The following is a 15,360-nucleotide window of genomic DNA, read 5'->3' on the forward strand; positions in this document are numbered from 1 at the left end:
CCAAAAAAACTATGGACCGAAGCAAGTGGGGCCCAGAGCGAGCAGGGCTGGAGCAAGAGGGAGAAGGGAAGGGGAAAAGAAAAAGAAAAAAAAAGAAATTGCTTTCCTACTCAAGACAGATCTATCTAATTGTAATAAATTTGCTGGAGGGTGAGGTGTGACCCTCTGCTGCCGTCCGTTCCTACAATGATGGCAAGGCGTGAGGCGCGATGGGAGCTGCTTCCTGCCTCATGGTTCCTATTCTCAGGGAAGGAAGTGGTGTGAGGGTGAGGGCTTCCTGGCTCCTTTCCTTCTTTAGCTTTCCTTCCAGGTTTGCCTTCCTGGCAAAATGGAAGACACAGGCAGGAAGTATGAAGAGAGGTTACACTGAGGGAAGCAAAAATGGCTGCACAGGGCCCTTCTCCAGTGCACTGGAGCCGCCACGGGAGCCGAGGGTCACCACCGCACAGGGCCGCTGTGCCCTCATTTCAGGAATGGCCCAAGGTGTCTTGACTTTCTTCTCTTGTTCATTTTAATTTTCAGCCTAATGTTCTTTAATTCAAAACACAACTCCATGAATTGAGGTCTTCACATACTAAATACGCTTTTAATTTTGATTTGACAGTTCAAAAACCTAATAATATAATATGGCAGAGCTCCTCCTAGTTTTGAAAGTTTTATGTTCTTCATATAACAGATTTTAATAAAGAAAACTTACGCTGTAAGGAATGGTTAGGTTACTAAAAGAGTTCAAGTGTGATGACTTATAAACTGGAAAAAATGTATACTATCTCCTTTTAGTCAACAACATGATTGCTCTTGCTGCAGTTACACTTGAAGACAAGCTTCTATTCCCTCCTACACGTGAGAGCCACCGTGAGGAAAGGGGACATAGCACGTGGCTGTCAGTGATTTACTCCGACAAGAAGGGCCTCTGACAAGAAGGGCCTTCGTGTGTGTGTGTGTGTGTGTGTGTGTGTGTGTGTGTGTGTGTGTCTCCATGGAGTCCAGAAGAGCCTGTCAGAGCCCCCTGGAGCTGGAGTTACAGGTGGTTGTGAGCCTTTTGTGTGGATGCCAGGAACCAAACCTGCTCTTCTGTAAGGTTTATTTCTTTCATATTTCAAATAATTGCACTACTCTCCCCACCCTTTCCCCCTCCCACACCCTCTTATCTACCCTTCTTTGCTCGCTTTCAAACCGATAGCCTCTTTTTTCCGTGTAAGTGTTTGCTCTGAAAGGCTACCGGAGTATACTGCAGTGGTGTTATTCAGAGTGAGCTAGAAATCATACCAAGTGGCATTTTGTCATCTACATTTCCCATCTCTGATTTGCTCCCTTTTCAAGCATTCACGTGTATACTTGCGCGCATAGGTGCACGCGCACACACACACATGCACACAAGACTAAGGACAACCTTAGCTTTGTTCCTCTTTAGGTCTGGTCCTCATGGCTTTTAAAACAAGGCCTCTCTTGTAGCCTGGGACTTGCCAATTAGGCTAGGCTGGCTGGCCAGCAAGCTTGCATTAGTCAGCCTGCCTCTCACTCCCCAGCTGGGATTATAGATAGGCACACGCAAGCCACCAAGCAAGCCCAGCTTTGGTTTTGGACATTAAACTAGGGCCTCATCCTTGAACAGCAAGAGTGTTATGTATGGGGGAGCTGTCTCCTCAGCCCCATGTTTTCTTTATTTTTCTAAATGTCCTTTTTTTCTTAATCGTCCTTTTCTTCATTATTAAGCACTATTGGTAGAATAAAAGGTTATCACTCCGATACTAAAATCTTCAGTTTTGAAGCTTGAGAATACCCTAAGCTAGTTAACAGTTCTGCTTCTCTCTCTCTCCCCCCCTCCCTCCACTCTCTCTCTCTTTTGACAAGCTCTCTTAAGTAGCCCTGGCCTGCCTCTGCCTCGCTGGTGGCACTAAAGCTGCGTGCTGCTCCACTCCGTGTTGACAGCTTCCCTCCTTGCGCTTACGTTTGCAGTAGAGCCCAAGCTCCTACAGGTTCCAGTAGTTCATGTGAAGAAACAGCTCCATTTATAATTTTGTAACAGTTTTCCAAGCTGGTATGAAATGGCATGGCATAGCTCATTGATGAGGAAAAGCTAAGATATAGACTTACTAGACACCATGTTTATTTGCTGACCCATCTTTTATGACCCACCATGTAGGTCACCTCTGCTTTGCCCCTCATCCATACATGGCTGTTCCATCGCTCCCTCCCTCCCTCCCTCCCTCCCTCCCTCCCTCCCTCCCTCCCTCTGCTTCCCTTCTACCTGAACCTCCTTCCTTCTGTCCTTCCTTTCCCTCTCTCCTTACTTCCCTTCTCTCCCCTTTCTTTCTTTCATCTATCTTGTAACCCAGTGCCAGGGAGACAGAGACAGATGGATTTCTGGTACTCAGTTGCCAGCCAGCCTCGTCTAGGTGCAAGCCCCAGGCCAGAGAGAGACCCCGAGGAATGCTCACTTTGGTGGTCAGTGCTAGGTGTGTCCAGTTCATACAAGAACCACTGCTACAAGAGTTGACGTTGTTCAGGCATTTCTTTTCAGTTTATTTTTTAAAGAAGTTTTGTGTTTGCTTGCTTATTTATTCTGTGTGTGCATGTATCTGTGTAGGGACATGCATGGCTTCGTGTTTGAGTGTGTGACGTGGCGTCCATGTGCAGCTCAGAGGGGAACTTGGAGGAGTCCTTTTCTCCTTCTACCATCTGAGTGAGGCCCAGGGATGCACGCAGATCACCAGACTTGCCAATGAGACCTTTGCCTGCTGATTTACTGTGGGCTCTTGAGTTTACTTTTATTCTCTATGTAGCCTTGTGTGTCCCGGGAACTTGCTCTGTAGACCAGGCTGGCCTCAGACTCACAGAGATCCCCTGCCTCTGCCTCCCAAGTGCCCACCATGCCTGACTTACTTTTTAATTTTCAAAGAGAGTTGAATAATAGAAGAAAGATGGCTAATGATAGTCTGATAACCATACTTCCAGGTTATCTGGGCTTCCAGGCTTGCTCTTTTCTAACTTTGCCTGTATTTACCTGCATTTCTTACCTTTCTTTGGCCACGGTAACTATAAACCATACTGTTCCTCATCTACTTCCTGTCTGTGTAGAGTCAGAGCTGTGGGTTCCACAGGAAGCTGGCTGCCACGGCACTGTTGGCGTAATGGCTCTGTGCGGTAGTGTCAAGTGAACAACAGCAGGCATTTTGTGCAACACGGAGCGGAGCGCCACACTCAGTGTGTCACTCTGGACAGGGACAGTACTGTCTGTAACCGATGGCCCAGGCTGGGAGCATTGTTCAGTGGTAGAGCTTTTACCTAGTGTGCAGGAAGCCTTGGGTTTGATGCCCAGCACTGCAGAGTATGAGGAGGGAGTCTCAGATTATAATCCCATTTTTCACCTCACCTTGTCAAAGGAATGCTTTGTCATCATTTATATGGTAGGAAACGGTGTAATCAATCTAAATAAAAGCTACAAATTTAGTAGCTCCCTGCGAATCTCCACACCTGGGTGGACTCTTCTGTACACTTAAGTTGGCTATAGCAGTCTAGAGTGGAGGGTAGGCAGGTCTTCTGATGAAGAGCAATCTGTTCATGAAAGTCTCTTCAGCCGGGCGTGGTGGCGCACGCCTTTAATCCCAGCACTCGGGAGGCAGAGGCAGGTGGATTTCTGAGTTCGAGGCCAGCCTGGTCTACAAAGTGAGTTTCAGGACAACCAGGGCTATACAGAGAAACCCTGTCTCGAAAAACCAAAAAAAAAAAAAAAAAAAAAAAAAAAAAAAGTCTCTTCAGCACTTGACAGAGCCTCTGTGTGTTCACGTCTTTGTGTATATACCCAGAAGTGGGGTTGCTGAATCTTACAGTAGATCTGTTTAATCTTTAATGGAGCCACCATTTGGTTTACAGTGACAGCAGCCATGCGCCAAGCTTCAGTTGCCCCAGCTCTTTACCTCGGCTTTTTCTTGGGTTACTTTTGGCTTTATGTCATCATTAGGCCTAAAACACCTTTGTCTGATTTCTTTCCTTTCCTTCTCTCTCCTCCCCTCCTCGTTTCTCCTCTTCTTTTTCTCTTTTCTTTCCTGACTCGTCCAGCAGGTCCAGTTATTCGAGGGTCTCGAGGGGACCTTCTCCTAAGGACCAAATGGGGGTAGAGAGAGACGAGGGCCTTGTGCGAATAACACAGAAACGTTCTGAGTTGCGTCAAAGCCCCAATGTATTAGCCAGGCCCATGTACAAGCAAAAGGGGAAGTACAGGTACTTATCAGCAGGAGGGGTGGGGCAATACAAGCAAAAGGAGAAGTACTTATCAGTGGGGGGGGGGGCAATAGAAATTTTTTCTTTTGGCAGCTACACGGGGAAGCAGGAACTTGGTGGTATCAGGATGTGGTCAGGACTTCAGCGATGACTTAGGACTGGAACAATCTGTGGTTGTTCTCGGAATCGGTGTGTCGGTGGCCCGCTTTTGACCCCCTTTTCTTCTCGGGGGGGAGAGGCCCAATTCAGAGATCAGGACAATTGTGTTGTCTTAATAGCTCCTAACATCTCCCCCGTTTTAATATTTTTATAAAGGCATATTGTATAATAAATTTGTAGCTACGTTTTTAACGACCACCTAAATGTCTGTTTGCTCACCGGGTGAGTCTCTAAAACCACGAAGGACACAAGGACAAGTCATCTATGAGGCTTGAATCAATGGTTCCAGTCTGTTGGGTATCACCTGAGCTAGCCAAGGGATTTAGGAACGAAGCAAGCTCCGTGGGTAGAGGTAGAGGTCTGATCCCCAGTGTGCAATGTTAGAGGCCATGTACAGATTGACTCTTAGGCCCATAGATTTTTACCCAGAGTAACCCTGACCTGTTCCCGTGAGGTTTTTCCTGAGGGAAGGACCCTAGGCACTCAACCTTCATGTAATCAGACATGCCTCTCAGAGACTGTCTAACAGCTTCCAGACTAATCTCTGTGCAGTACTTAGTCTTACAACTCTCACGGGTGACGGCTTCAAGTTCTAATTTTTTGATGTGTCTAGCCTGGGATGACTGTTTAGCTTCCAATGTGGCGAGAATGTATATTACCATGTCTGAAGCACAGACTACGGCAATCTATAAATGATTCGTGGCATGAGACTGATGGCCGAATTTAGGGGGAGGGGAATGATCTTACTTAAGCATTTTATGGAAATTGAGTCTCCCCCCCCCCTCCAGACGAGGGTGATGAAGCGGCATCTATGTCTGACTCTTTTCTAGTAACCTGCTTGTTATCGCCAACGTCCAGCTGATGGTAATGAACTGAAACAAATGCGCTTGAAAGAGATGAATCAATTTGAGATTTAACAAATCGGGTCAATTTCTGAAATGCCCAAGGACCGTAGGAGATCAATAATAGGAGTCCCAATAGGGGCCCTAAAAGGGAGGGCAACAAGGTCGAAAGCCAGGGGGAGGTTGAAAACCAGTTTTGGTAGTCCACCTTTCCCCTAGGCCATTGTAAATACTTGTGTATGGGTGTAACTCAGCTATCTATAGTTCTAAGTATCTACTCTGGTTCCTCTTTAGGTCTTAAACTTCCTTCTTCCTAGATGATGGTAAATTCCTGTGTAAGGCAATGACCTAGCTTTTATTAAAGTGATAGTGTAATGCCAGAAGCAATTCTGAATGTCACTGTATAGGCAACGTTCTTCCTGAATTCCAAGCCCATGGTCAGCTCAAGGACTTTCTAGGATGCTATATCCTGTCCTATGCTAAGACTACTACTTCTAAGACATCCTTTGCCTCCAAATTTTTACCTATATAATATGTTGCTCTGACAAAGCTATGGAAATATTCCTATGCTTATCATTAACAAAATGGGCAGTATGTAGCTGTTGAACTAAGGCTGTGGTAGATACCTTTTTAAAGTTTGCATTTTCAGATTTTTAAACCAAGGATCATTTTCTAACTCTAATAGGCAGCAAAACATAAGCAGGTCTCTTACAAAAACATAACAGTAGATTCCTTATCTAAATCAGGATCTACACAGTTAGTTAACTGACAAGAATTACAGTGAATATAAAAAGACCTCCCAAGAGTTAAGAGATCTTAACTCTTAAAATTATCTAACAATAAGCATATAGGTAAGGTACACAAACTTTCATCGCTATAAGGAGCTGGCCTGAATGGCCAAAAACAGTGTCTCTGACGAAAGCATCTTGTACATTCTCTGTACCAGTCTTTTTGCCTCACGAGTCAGCTTTTTTAGTTGTTTGTATTTTAAGTTGGCACCAGGTTGGTACTCCTTGCTGCAGCCCATGGTGGAGATATGAAGTTTCTTTATCTGTTTGTAAGTGGCTGCTCTCCGATTTCTCCTCTTTTGTGCACTCAACACAGCTTTCTGGTCACCACTGTCAGGGTACTCACAGGTCACAGGTCAGCCTGTCATATTGGAAGCTAGCATGTTCTTGTAGAATTCTGTGGAAAAAACAGAAACATTCCCCCTTTTCCCCATATTAAGTATCTGAACAGGATCATGGCATGTGCCAATAAGTGGATCCTTTTTATCTGCCCTAGACACTATTATATCCAGTTTTTTGTTTTTTGTTTTTAAATAAAAATGTGACTTAAATAATGTGCACAGGGATATAATTCCCCCCTTCTTTGTTTTTAAAGAAGCTATAGTTTTTAAAGTTTTACAATACCTTGTCTTTGAGAATTATAAAATATCTCAGTAACATGTGTAACATTAAATTGTTGACAAAACATCTCAAATCTTTGGCTGTAATAGCCAGTTTTAATTTGATTTAGAGCACCAAGCAAGCAAAAAAAAAAAAAAAACCAAAAAAAACATCAACACAGGCAATGACTAACTATACTTTTAGTTGCTTTTCTTATTAAAGTAGTTGTAATTAGAAAGACTAAAAAGGTATCAATAGTCATATGTGCATATTTTATTTTTTTTAAATTAAAAATGAGTATCCATTTGCAATAATTGATTAAGTATAAGTCCTCGAGAATTAACACCAATGTGTGGAACAGGTAGAAACTGAGGACACTGAGAGCAAATCTTTACAATATGACATTTATTTATTTATTTATTTATTTATTTAAAGTACCAAATTATTATTTTAAGCCATTACTAATTTGATGATGCAAAGAATGAGATTATATGGCCAATTATTTTTGTATAAGATCCATAATCTACCTGGGATATAAATCTAGCGTGGCATTGCCTTAAGAGGTCTTTTCCAGGCAATCTTCAACATTTTAAAACACCATCTACAGCACATAACTTAATTATCTGTGCTGAAGCAGGCGGAAACTCAAAAGAATAAACATGTGATCTAATTCACATATACTTTTCTCCCATAGAAGGGTTGTTTTTAATTACAGTAAATGGGATGTATGCATGCATGAATTTATAGAAGATACAAAAGCATGTATATAAGCAATTTTTAACTTATTTTTAGGATGAGTATCAATTTTATTTAAAATGATGGTATGTAATAGGTCAAATATCAATATTTTGCAATAACCAATTGCTGTTTGGAACAAGGAATTCTTTAATTAGCACCACAGCAGCTTTATAATAGGATGTTAAAACTTTAAGGTGAAGAAGGATGATTTTACATTAATGTTTTTTTCTTGCCAAAGAATAGCTGTGGACACATTTAATAACAATAACTAGAATATGTAGCTAATATTTGATTACCACTAATTATAATCGATACCAATAGATTATAGAAGTTTCCTCTACTTTCTGTTAAAGCCTTTTTGGTTCTCACCAGTTAATTTGAATCTCACTTGATAGCACCTAACAAAGGTTTAGGTTCTCCTGTAGTGAATTTAAGGTGAGGTCTTTAGCCAATTAACATCTCTTGGAAGCTATTGAAAATAAAATTTTGAAGCAAATTTGTACCACAATTTTCCAGTATAACTAAAACCCTAAATATTAAAAATACTCTTTCTTAAAGATGATTACTCTTATAATTATCTTAATTACAATATATGGGTGAGTTAAAAATCTTAAGCTTACCATCAAATTGCAAACTGCAGTCAATGGGACACTGGCAATTTTAACCATAATTTTTAAGTTTCCATTGCAATATTAGAATATATCTATAACTTTTGGAAAGCAAGACCCAATATTGCCTCTGAATTTCATGGAGCAACAATTATTCTCCAGAACTTTAAATTTCCCTTTAGAGGCACTGGCTAATAGAATACTTTTCACTTAGGAAACAATATATACTGAAAGATTTAAACTTTGTTTCTTGTATTGAAGCAGACAATAAAAATTTCTTACATATTGTAAAGCTATGTTAGCCATACCTACAGGCAAAATTATCTAGTGATCACCAGTTTACTGAAAGCAAAACTCTTTGAATTTAAGCATTATTTTAAACATCTGAATAGATCTGTAACAAAGCTAAAAAGAAATTCCCTTGAACACAGGGGAAACTTTCTCAGGCACTGTTTGCAAGATAAAAGAAGGTTACAAGCTTTTTTGGGCCTGCCTTGAGCCCTGCATTAACTCAAATGTAAAATATTTTTTAATCTGAGCATTTTGGCCTTCCTGTAATAAGGACCGATTTTAGAGGAACAATTTAACTGTCTATGCCTCTAATTTTTGATACTCTTTCTTAAAGATGATTACTCTTATAATTATCTTAATTACAATATATGGGTGAGTTAAAAATCTTAAGCTTACGATCAAATTGCAAACTGCAGTCAATGGGACACTGGCAATTTTAACCATAATTTTTAAGTTTCCGTTGCAATATTAGAATATATCTATAACTTTTGGAAAGCAAGACCCAATTTTAAACAATTTATTCTCTTTAAAAACAATACTAGAAACATCACTATCACGTTACGAAGTTTGGCTGCCAATTCATGAATGCATGACAGTGCAAATTTTAATGTTCCATTAAGGAGACATTGTTTTGGGGCTGGTGAGATGGCTCAGTGGGTAAGAGCACCCGACTGCTCTTCCGAAGGTCAGGAGTTCAAATCCCAGCAACCACATGGTGGCTCACAACCATCCGTAACAGAGATCTGACTCCTCCTTCTGGAGTGTCTGAAGACAGCTACAGTGTACTTATAATAAATATAATAAATAAATCTTTAAAAAAAAAAGGAGACATTGTTTTAAAATCTTATCTCTATAAGTCTACTTTTTAGGATAAGAATTACATAAAATATTATCTCAATTTAGAAGTATCTTTAGGGGACTAGTTTTCTGGGCTGGTTTATGCCAGGTGCTTTTGTTTGAAAATGACTCTAGCCCTGAGTTACTACTTTTAAGCTAACTTTGTAACCAGTGTTATACCTTTTTAATCATACCTAAATAACTTATAAGCCAATTCTCTATGACCAAGATATGCAGATCATATTTATACCTTTAAGACCAATCAAAAACCAAATGAAGTGGCTACGCGAATCTTATAAGTTTAGATCAATCAAAGAATTTTACTTTTTATAGCTATACTTATAAAATAAAAAAGCAATTTGTCATTTGTTAAACACAATAATCACAAAATTGCAAAGAATGTTTAGGAAAAACAACTATCAGTTTATTTGCCTTAGAATTAAGAGGTTGCAGACTCCTTTTCTTTAAAAACAAGTTTTTCAGCAGGACCTCTCTTGCTGTGCTTGATTTTTGGCTAAAGGGAGGGGCCTTTCTCAGCCTCCGTTGTGCAAACTGAGAGTGATTCAGCAGGTAAAGTTTTAACCATTTTTTTTTCAACATGAAACATAAAACAGTCATTCAGAGAACAAAACAATCATTCAGACAACGAAACAAAAAACATACAGGAATTGACACGTGATTGGTGCACCAAACATAGACAATAGAAAGAGGGTAGAGAACTTCTCCTGTAGGGGCCAGAGAGAATAGAACAGGGCGTCCCCCGATTTCTCTTTGTCCCTGGGAGAGTTCTAAAATCCATTTCTCTATTTCTTCCTTTCCTTTCTTGATTGTAAGAGGCAGCTTGTCAAACCAAGATTAAAATCCAAAATTTTCTAACAGCTTCTGGCAAGCATCCAAAACTTTTAATTTATTTAATCTGAGGGCAAATTTTTGAGAAAATACACAATCTCTATACACTAAATGTCTCAAATAGCCTAAAAGTTTACCATGCTGAATCTTTTTTTTTTGAAGCCATCATCAGTCCACACTTAGTCAAATATTTTATAGCCATCTGCAAAAACGCTATTTTTTGCAACCAACAAAAACACCATTGACAAAATGAATTATATATGTTTTAGGAAATGATTTCTTAACTTCTAATAAAACCTAATCTATGAATTTTTTGACACAATGTAGAATCGGGGAGTTGTAAATAAGGTAACAGTAAGAATTGAGCTATATTTTGACCTTTATGAAGTCTCTTTAAAACCCATTTTTATTTACTCTAAATGTGTTATTGCAAATCTCTAGCATGGGCCTCGGCGGAAGCATGTCTGGGCCCAACACACAACTTCTTACCCCAGAGAAGTCTGTCAAGGTAAGCTGAACTGACTCAAAGGGAAGCTGCCTAGCATCTGAAAGCAGGGTAAAATTTTCAAATAAGGCTATGCCCTCATAAAAGGGCGGGGAAGCAGAAAAGCACATCCAGCAATCTTCAAATTCTGATACATTATCTCTTTGTGTCTTATCCATCAAGGCTAAAGCAGAAGCATTCAATATAGACCACAGTAAATCAGTGGAAGAGGCCCCCCCCACCTTCATCTAGGCCCATCTAGGCCTGGGTTTATCCAGGTCTGAGTGTTTGGCCACGGGCAGGCCTGCAATGGCAGAGTGTTCTTGCTCAGACCTGCCACCTTAGGTCGCAGAAGCCCCGAAGGCCCAACTTTGGCCTTCAGGTCTAGCGGGTGGCTGCCTCGAGGGCGAGGGCTCCTTGCGTCTGCAGGATAGGGACCGAGGCTGCTCTCGGGCCCCTCGGGCTCACCTGGCACGGGCTGAGGCCATGAGGGACTTGGGGCGAAGAAGGCCGCACTCTCTCTGTGCTCTCTGCTGGAACCCTGCACAATCTCCTATGGGGGTTAGGGGGTTGTCTGCAGTTGTTATCAGGGGAGACGGGCCTCGCAGGGGGGCCCTCTGGCCGTTTCCCTGGACCGCAGTTACTAGGGTGCTCTGTCTTTGTGTAGGGCATTCTCTAGCAAAATGTCCAGGTTGCTTGCATCTATAGCAAGTTTTTTCTCCTATATTTAGTTGTAGAGCAGCCCTAATGGCCAGGTTAATAGACTTAGAAACTTGTTGAGAAAACACATCTACCTCATTTCAAAGCTTGATCATACCATTTATATCTAAACTCTTGGTTTTACTTCTCAGGGCAGCCCTAAACTCTGACTTCCAAGTTAAATATTGGCCTTTAGTGAAGACAGACTGAACAACTTTATTTCATTCATTGGGTATCAAGTAGCCTTCTCCTGATAAACCTTCTAATATTGATACTGTGAACGGGGCATCGATAATCGATGACTGACAATTCGCTGGCGACTTAGTTTCGCTTTTGCGAGATGGCAATCGGGAGTTTTCTAAAAAATCTTCAGTGAGGGCTAGGAGGCAAGCACCTTCTCCACCCTCTTCTGCCTGTTTAAGGAGATCTCTGATGATTCCCCAATTGCTAAAAAGGACTCAGGGACATCTTCTCCTTGTTTTATTAAACTATTGATTTCTTTGCCTACTTTATTCTAAGTTAAAGGGTGTATTTCAGAACCATTCAATACCAGCCATGGACATCTCTCGTCCACAAAACAAAAATATTTTATTAAATCCTTTTTTTAAAACTCTTATTCCTCTCTCCTTAAGAGAACCATTCATCTCTTGAATAAAGACTGCCTCTTTGGACAGAACCTTCCCCATAGTTAATGGGACAACAACTGAATGCCTAGGCTTACCTCCCTACGTCCGCAACACTCAAGCGAAGTGGCGGGGAACTGTCTCACTGTCTGTGCAGTACCTCTTTAATCCGTTGTCTAGAGGGTGGTCGTACCTCGTGCCTCATGTCGGGCGCCACTTGACCCGTCCAGCAGGTTCAGTTATTCGAGGGTCTCGAGGGGAACTTCTCCTAATAACCAAATGGGGGGGGGGTAGAGAGAGACGAGGGTCTTGTGCGAATAACCACACGAAAACTGTTCTGGATTGCATCAAGACCCCAATGTACTGCGAAAGGCCCAAGGCTTAAATGCACAAGCAAAAGGGGAAGTACAGGTACTTATCAGCGGGAGGGGTGGGGCAATACAAGCAAAAGGAGAAGTACTTATTAGTGGGAGGGGGGCAATAGAAACTTTTTCTTTTGGCAGCTACACAGAGAAGCAGGAACTTGGTGGTATCAGGGTGTGGTCAGGACATCAGCGATGACTTAAGGCTGGAACAATCTGTGGTTGTTCTCGGAATCGGTGTGTCGGTGGCCCGCTTTTGACCCCCTTTTCTTCTGGGGGGGGGGAGGCCCAATTCAGAGATCAGGACAATTGTGTTGTCTTAATAGCTCCCAACACTTTCCCCTCCCTCTTTCTCTTCTTCCCTTCTTTTCCTCCCCTCTCCCTCCCTGTTCCCTTTCTTCCTGCCTCAGCCTTCCAGGTGCAGAGGTGATAAGCCAGATACCTTTTCCTGTTTTTGAAGCCCACAGGACAACAATTAAAATGTATTGTTTGTATGCAGGGTGGGGAGGTGGGGAGGTGGGGGTGGGGTGGGGAGGTGGTGCAAACCTTAATTCCTGCACTTGGAGGCAGAGGTAGGCAGATCTCTGAGTTAGAGACCAGCCTGGTCTACAGAGTGAGTTCCAGGACAGCCAGGGAAACACTGTATCAAAAAAACAAAAACAAAAACTAACAAAAAATTTGGTGTGATGTCAGTAGTAATTTAAATGACATACTGTTTTCTGAACAGCCTTAACTGTGTGTTAATTGAAGTAACTAAGAATTTTAAGCTGATTCCTAATAGTCTGAAATGAATGAAAATAAGAGAGTGAGTTAGGCATGGGTAGCTCTTACCAAAGAGGGCGGGGTCGAAGCTAGAGGATTCTTCATCTTGTTTGAATCTTGCCTAAAAATAACTTAACACAGTTTCATTCTTTAAAAATGTATCTCTGAAAACTTATGACTGGTCAGAGTACAGAGTATAAGGGACTGTTGAATGTTCAGCAATAAAGGGATATTTATATCACTTCCTCCAAAGCCCAAGGCATATCTTGGAGGAAGGACAGAAGTGGTGTGGATTTTTGGGCGCAGCCTGCCTGCTACACTTTTGACCTCATGACAGCTGTGATAACGTCCACAAAATGTATCCAAGATTGAGCCTGCTGTGCTGTCGTGGGAGCGGGAGGGAGGGGCTCATGGCCCCCATCCCTCCCTGAGGACAGATGTAGTTAATAGCTAATGGGGGGGATGTTTTCTTTAGTGGGATAGTCACAGTTAGCTTCCCATGCTCCTATTGGTCCATTACAAAAGGGGGGGGGTGGCCGGAGAGACAGCTCAGGGTTAAGAGAAGGGGCGGTTCTTGATCATCAGGTGGGAGGTAGCTCAGTACAGTGCTTACAGGGCACACAGGAGGACTTGAATCTGTCTTGAGCTCTGGCTTGCACTGTAAAGTCCAGCACTTGAGAGGCAGCATGAGAGGCCCACGCCTTAAACAACAACAAGCATGGTCTTAGCACAGCTAACTAGAAAACGAATTCCAACTTAGAGTTTGTGAGGGGGTGCAGAGGCCTGTGTGCTCACGTGGTTGTGAACCCGAGTCCAGCCTTGGATATCATTCCTCAGGAGTCATCCACTTCGGGTTTTGAGACAGTCTTTCATTGTCCTGGAGCTCCTTCACAAGGCTAAGCTGGTTGACCAGCAAGCTCCAGCGATCTGCCTCTCTCTGCTTCTCCAAGACTGGGATTATAAATATGTCTGGCTTTTTGAAAATGAGTTCTGGGATTGGAGAGCCAGCTCGGTGGCTAACAGGATTGGCTGCTTTTTCAGAGGACCCAGGTTCACTTGCCAATACCCACATGGCAACTTTTAACTATCCATAACTCCAGTTGTAGGGGATCCAACATACTTTTCTGGCTTCCACGAGCATTGAGCTATCTCCCTAGTCTCCTAACTCTTTGGGGCTTGGTTATGGATGGATTCTGGATTTATGAGCCAAGATGTGGGGGTGTACTAGGGCCTTCACAAACAGACCCTGCATTTAAACCATCCTGATGTTGTCCACTGTGTCTTTCCCTTCTGCTCCCTCCCCACCCCCTTTCCTCCGCTTACCCCTCTGGTTCTGCGATTACAACATGCGCCACCACACCCAGTTTACTTTATATACTTGATTTTTGTTCATTGGCATGCTGGATCAACTCAAATAGTGTTGATGGGATGAGTGCACAACTGCCATTTGATTCCTCTCTAGTTTTATGTTTGCTGGTGTGTCGTTAGGAGAACAATTAACAAGCTAGTAAGAGTCCTTTTCTAAGATAGGCTATACATTGATATTTTGCTCTAAGAGTGTCCCCCATGTCCTAAGAGATTGGTGTCTTGGTGTCACCCTGCTGTCACTGATAGGTCTTTGGTGCAGGGGGAGTGCACTGCAGCCTTCAGATTGCATCGTTTGGCTAATGTGCAGTGAGTCTGAGGAGGCGTCCAGGTGCCTGTGCTTTGGCTCTATAGGGTCTTCCTCTTTCTACACTGCATCTCTTTCTACACTGCATCTCTTTCTACACTGCATCTCTCTCAGTTGGTAAGGATAACTGAGAACTAACCATGTTGTGTAGTCATCTGGAAGACTGAGGCTTACACATGCTGAGTTTGTGTAAGTGTCCGAGATTTTTTTTTGTGTGTTAACAGAGGTTTTATCTAAACAGATTCACAGTTTATTGGTAATGGCTAATGATTTCCCTTAAAAACTACATGGGCTCCAGTCATGTTCTCTTTCACGCCTGTCCTCAGATCTTATCAGAACTTAGAACTTGATCTTCCTTAACAACTAGGAGGTATTTGGAATGAGGGTAGAAATTAAGCTCTAAATGAAACTTTAACTAAAATACATACATTTGTAATAATAGGAAAAGAATTTGGAATATACTATCACATTTCAATGTTTTTTATACTCCCTTTGTCAGAATTTCCCCTATCACTTGCTTTGCTGCGATTTTAATTCCCAAACTACTCCCAAGTGGGTTTCAGGAATCAGGAATCCTGAAGCCATCTGTGAGGGATCTTAGGCCTTAGTCTAGACCGTTGAAGCCCACCTTACATTTTAGCATAAGAGTCCTCAGAAGGTAGCCATGCACATCAGAATTTGAGAAGCACGTTAATCTTTTCTGGGCATTGCCTCTCACAGAATTGAAGCATTCAGCGTCGATGCAGGGGTGCAGCGGTAGATGTAATTCTCTGCCTACCAGGTCAATAGCCAGCATCTCACACACACATGCACACACGCACG

At 42.2% G+C, this 15,360-nt stretch overlaps 1 protein-coding gene across 3 annotated transcripts in view; it reads left to right on the forward strand.

The window, feature by feature from the left end:
• Positions 1-15,360, forward strand: part of Spats2 (spermatogenesis associated, serine-rich 2) — an 87,290-nt gene that overhangs the window by 24,596 nt on the left and 47,334 nt on the right. The gene's annotated exons all lie outside the window — the stretch shown is intronic.

This window comes from Mus musculus, chromosome 15 (assembly GCF_000001635.26).
Source record: "Mus musculus strain C57BL/6J chromosome 15, GRCm38.p6 C57BL/6J".
Lineage (NCBI taxonomy): Eukaryota > Metazoa > Chordata > Mammalia > Rodentia > Muridae > Mus > Mus musculus.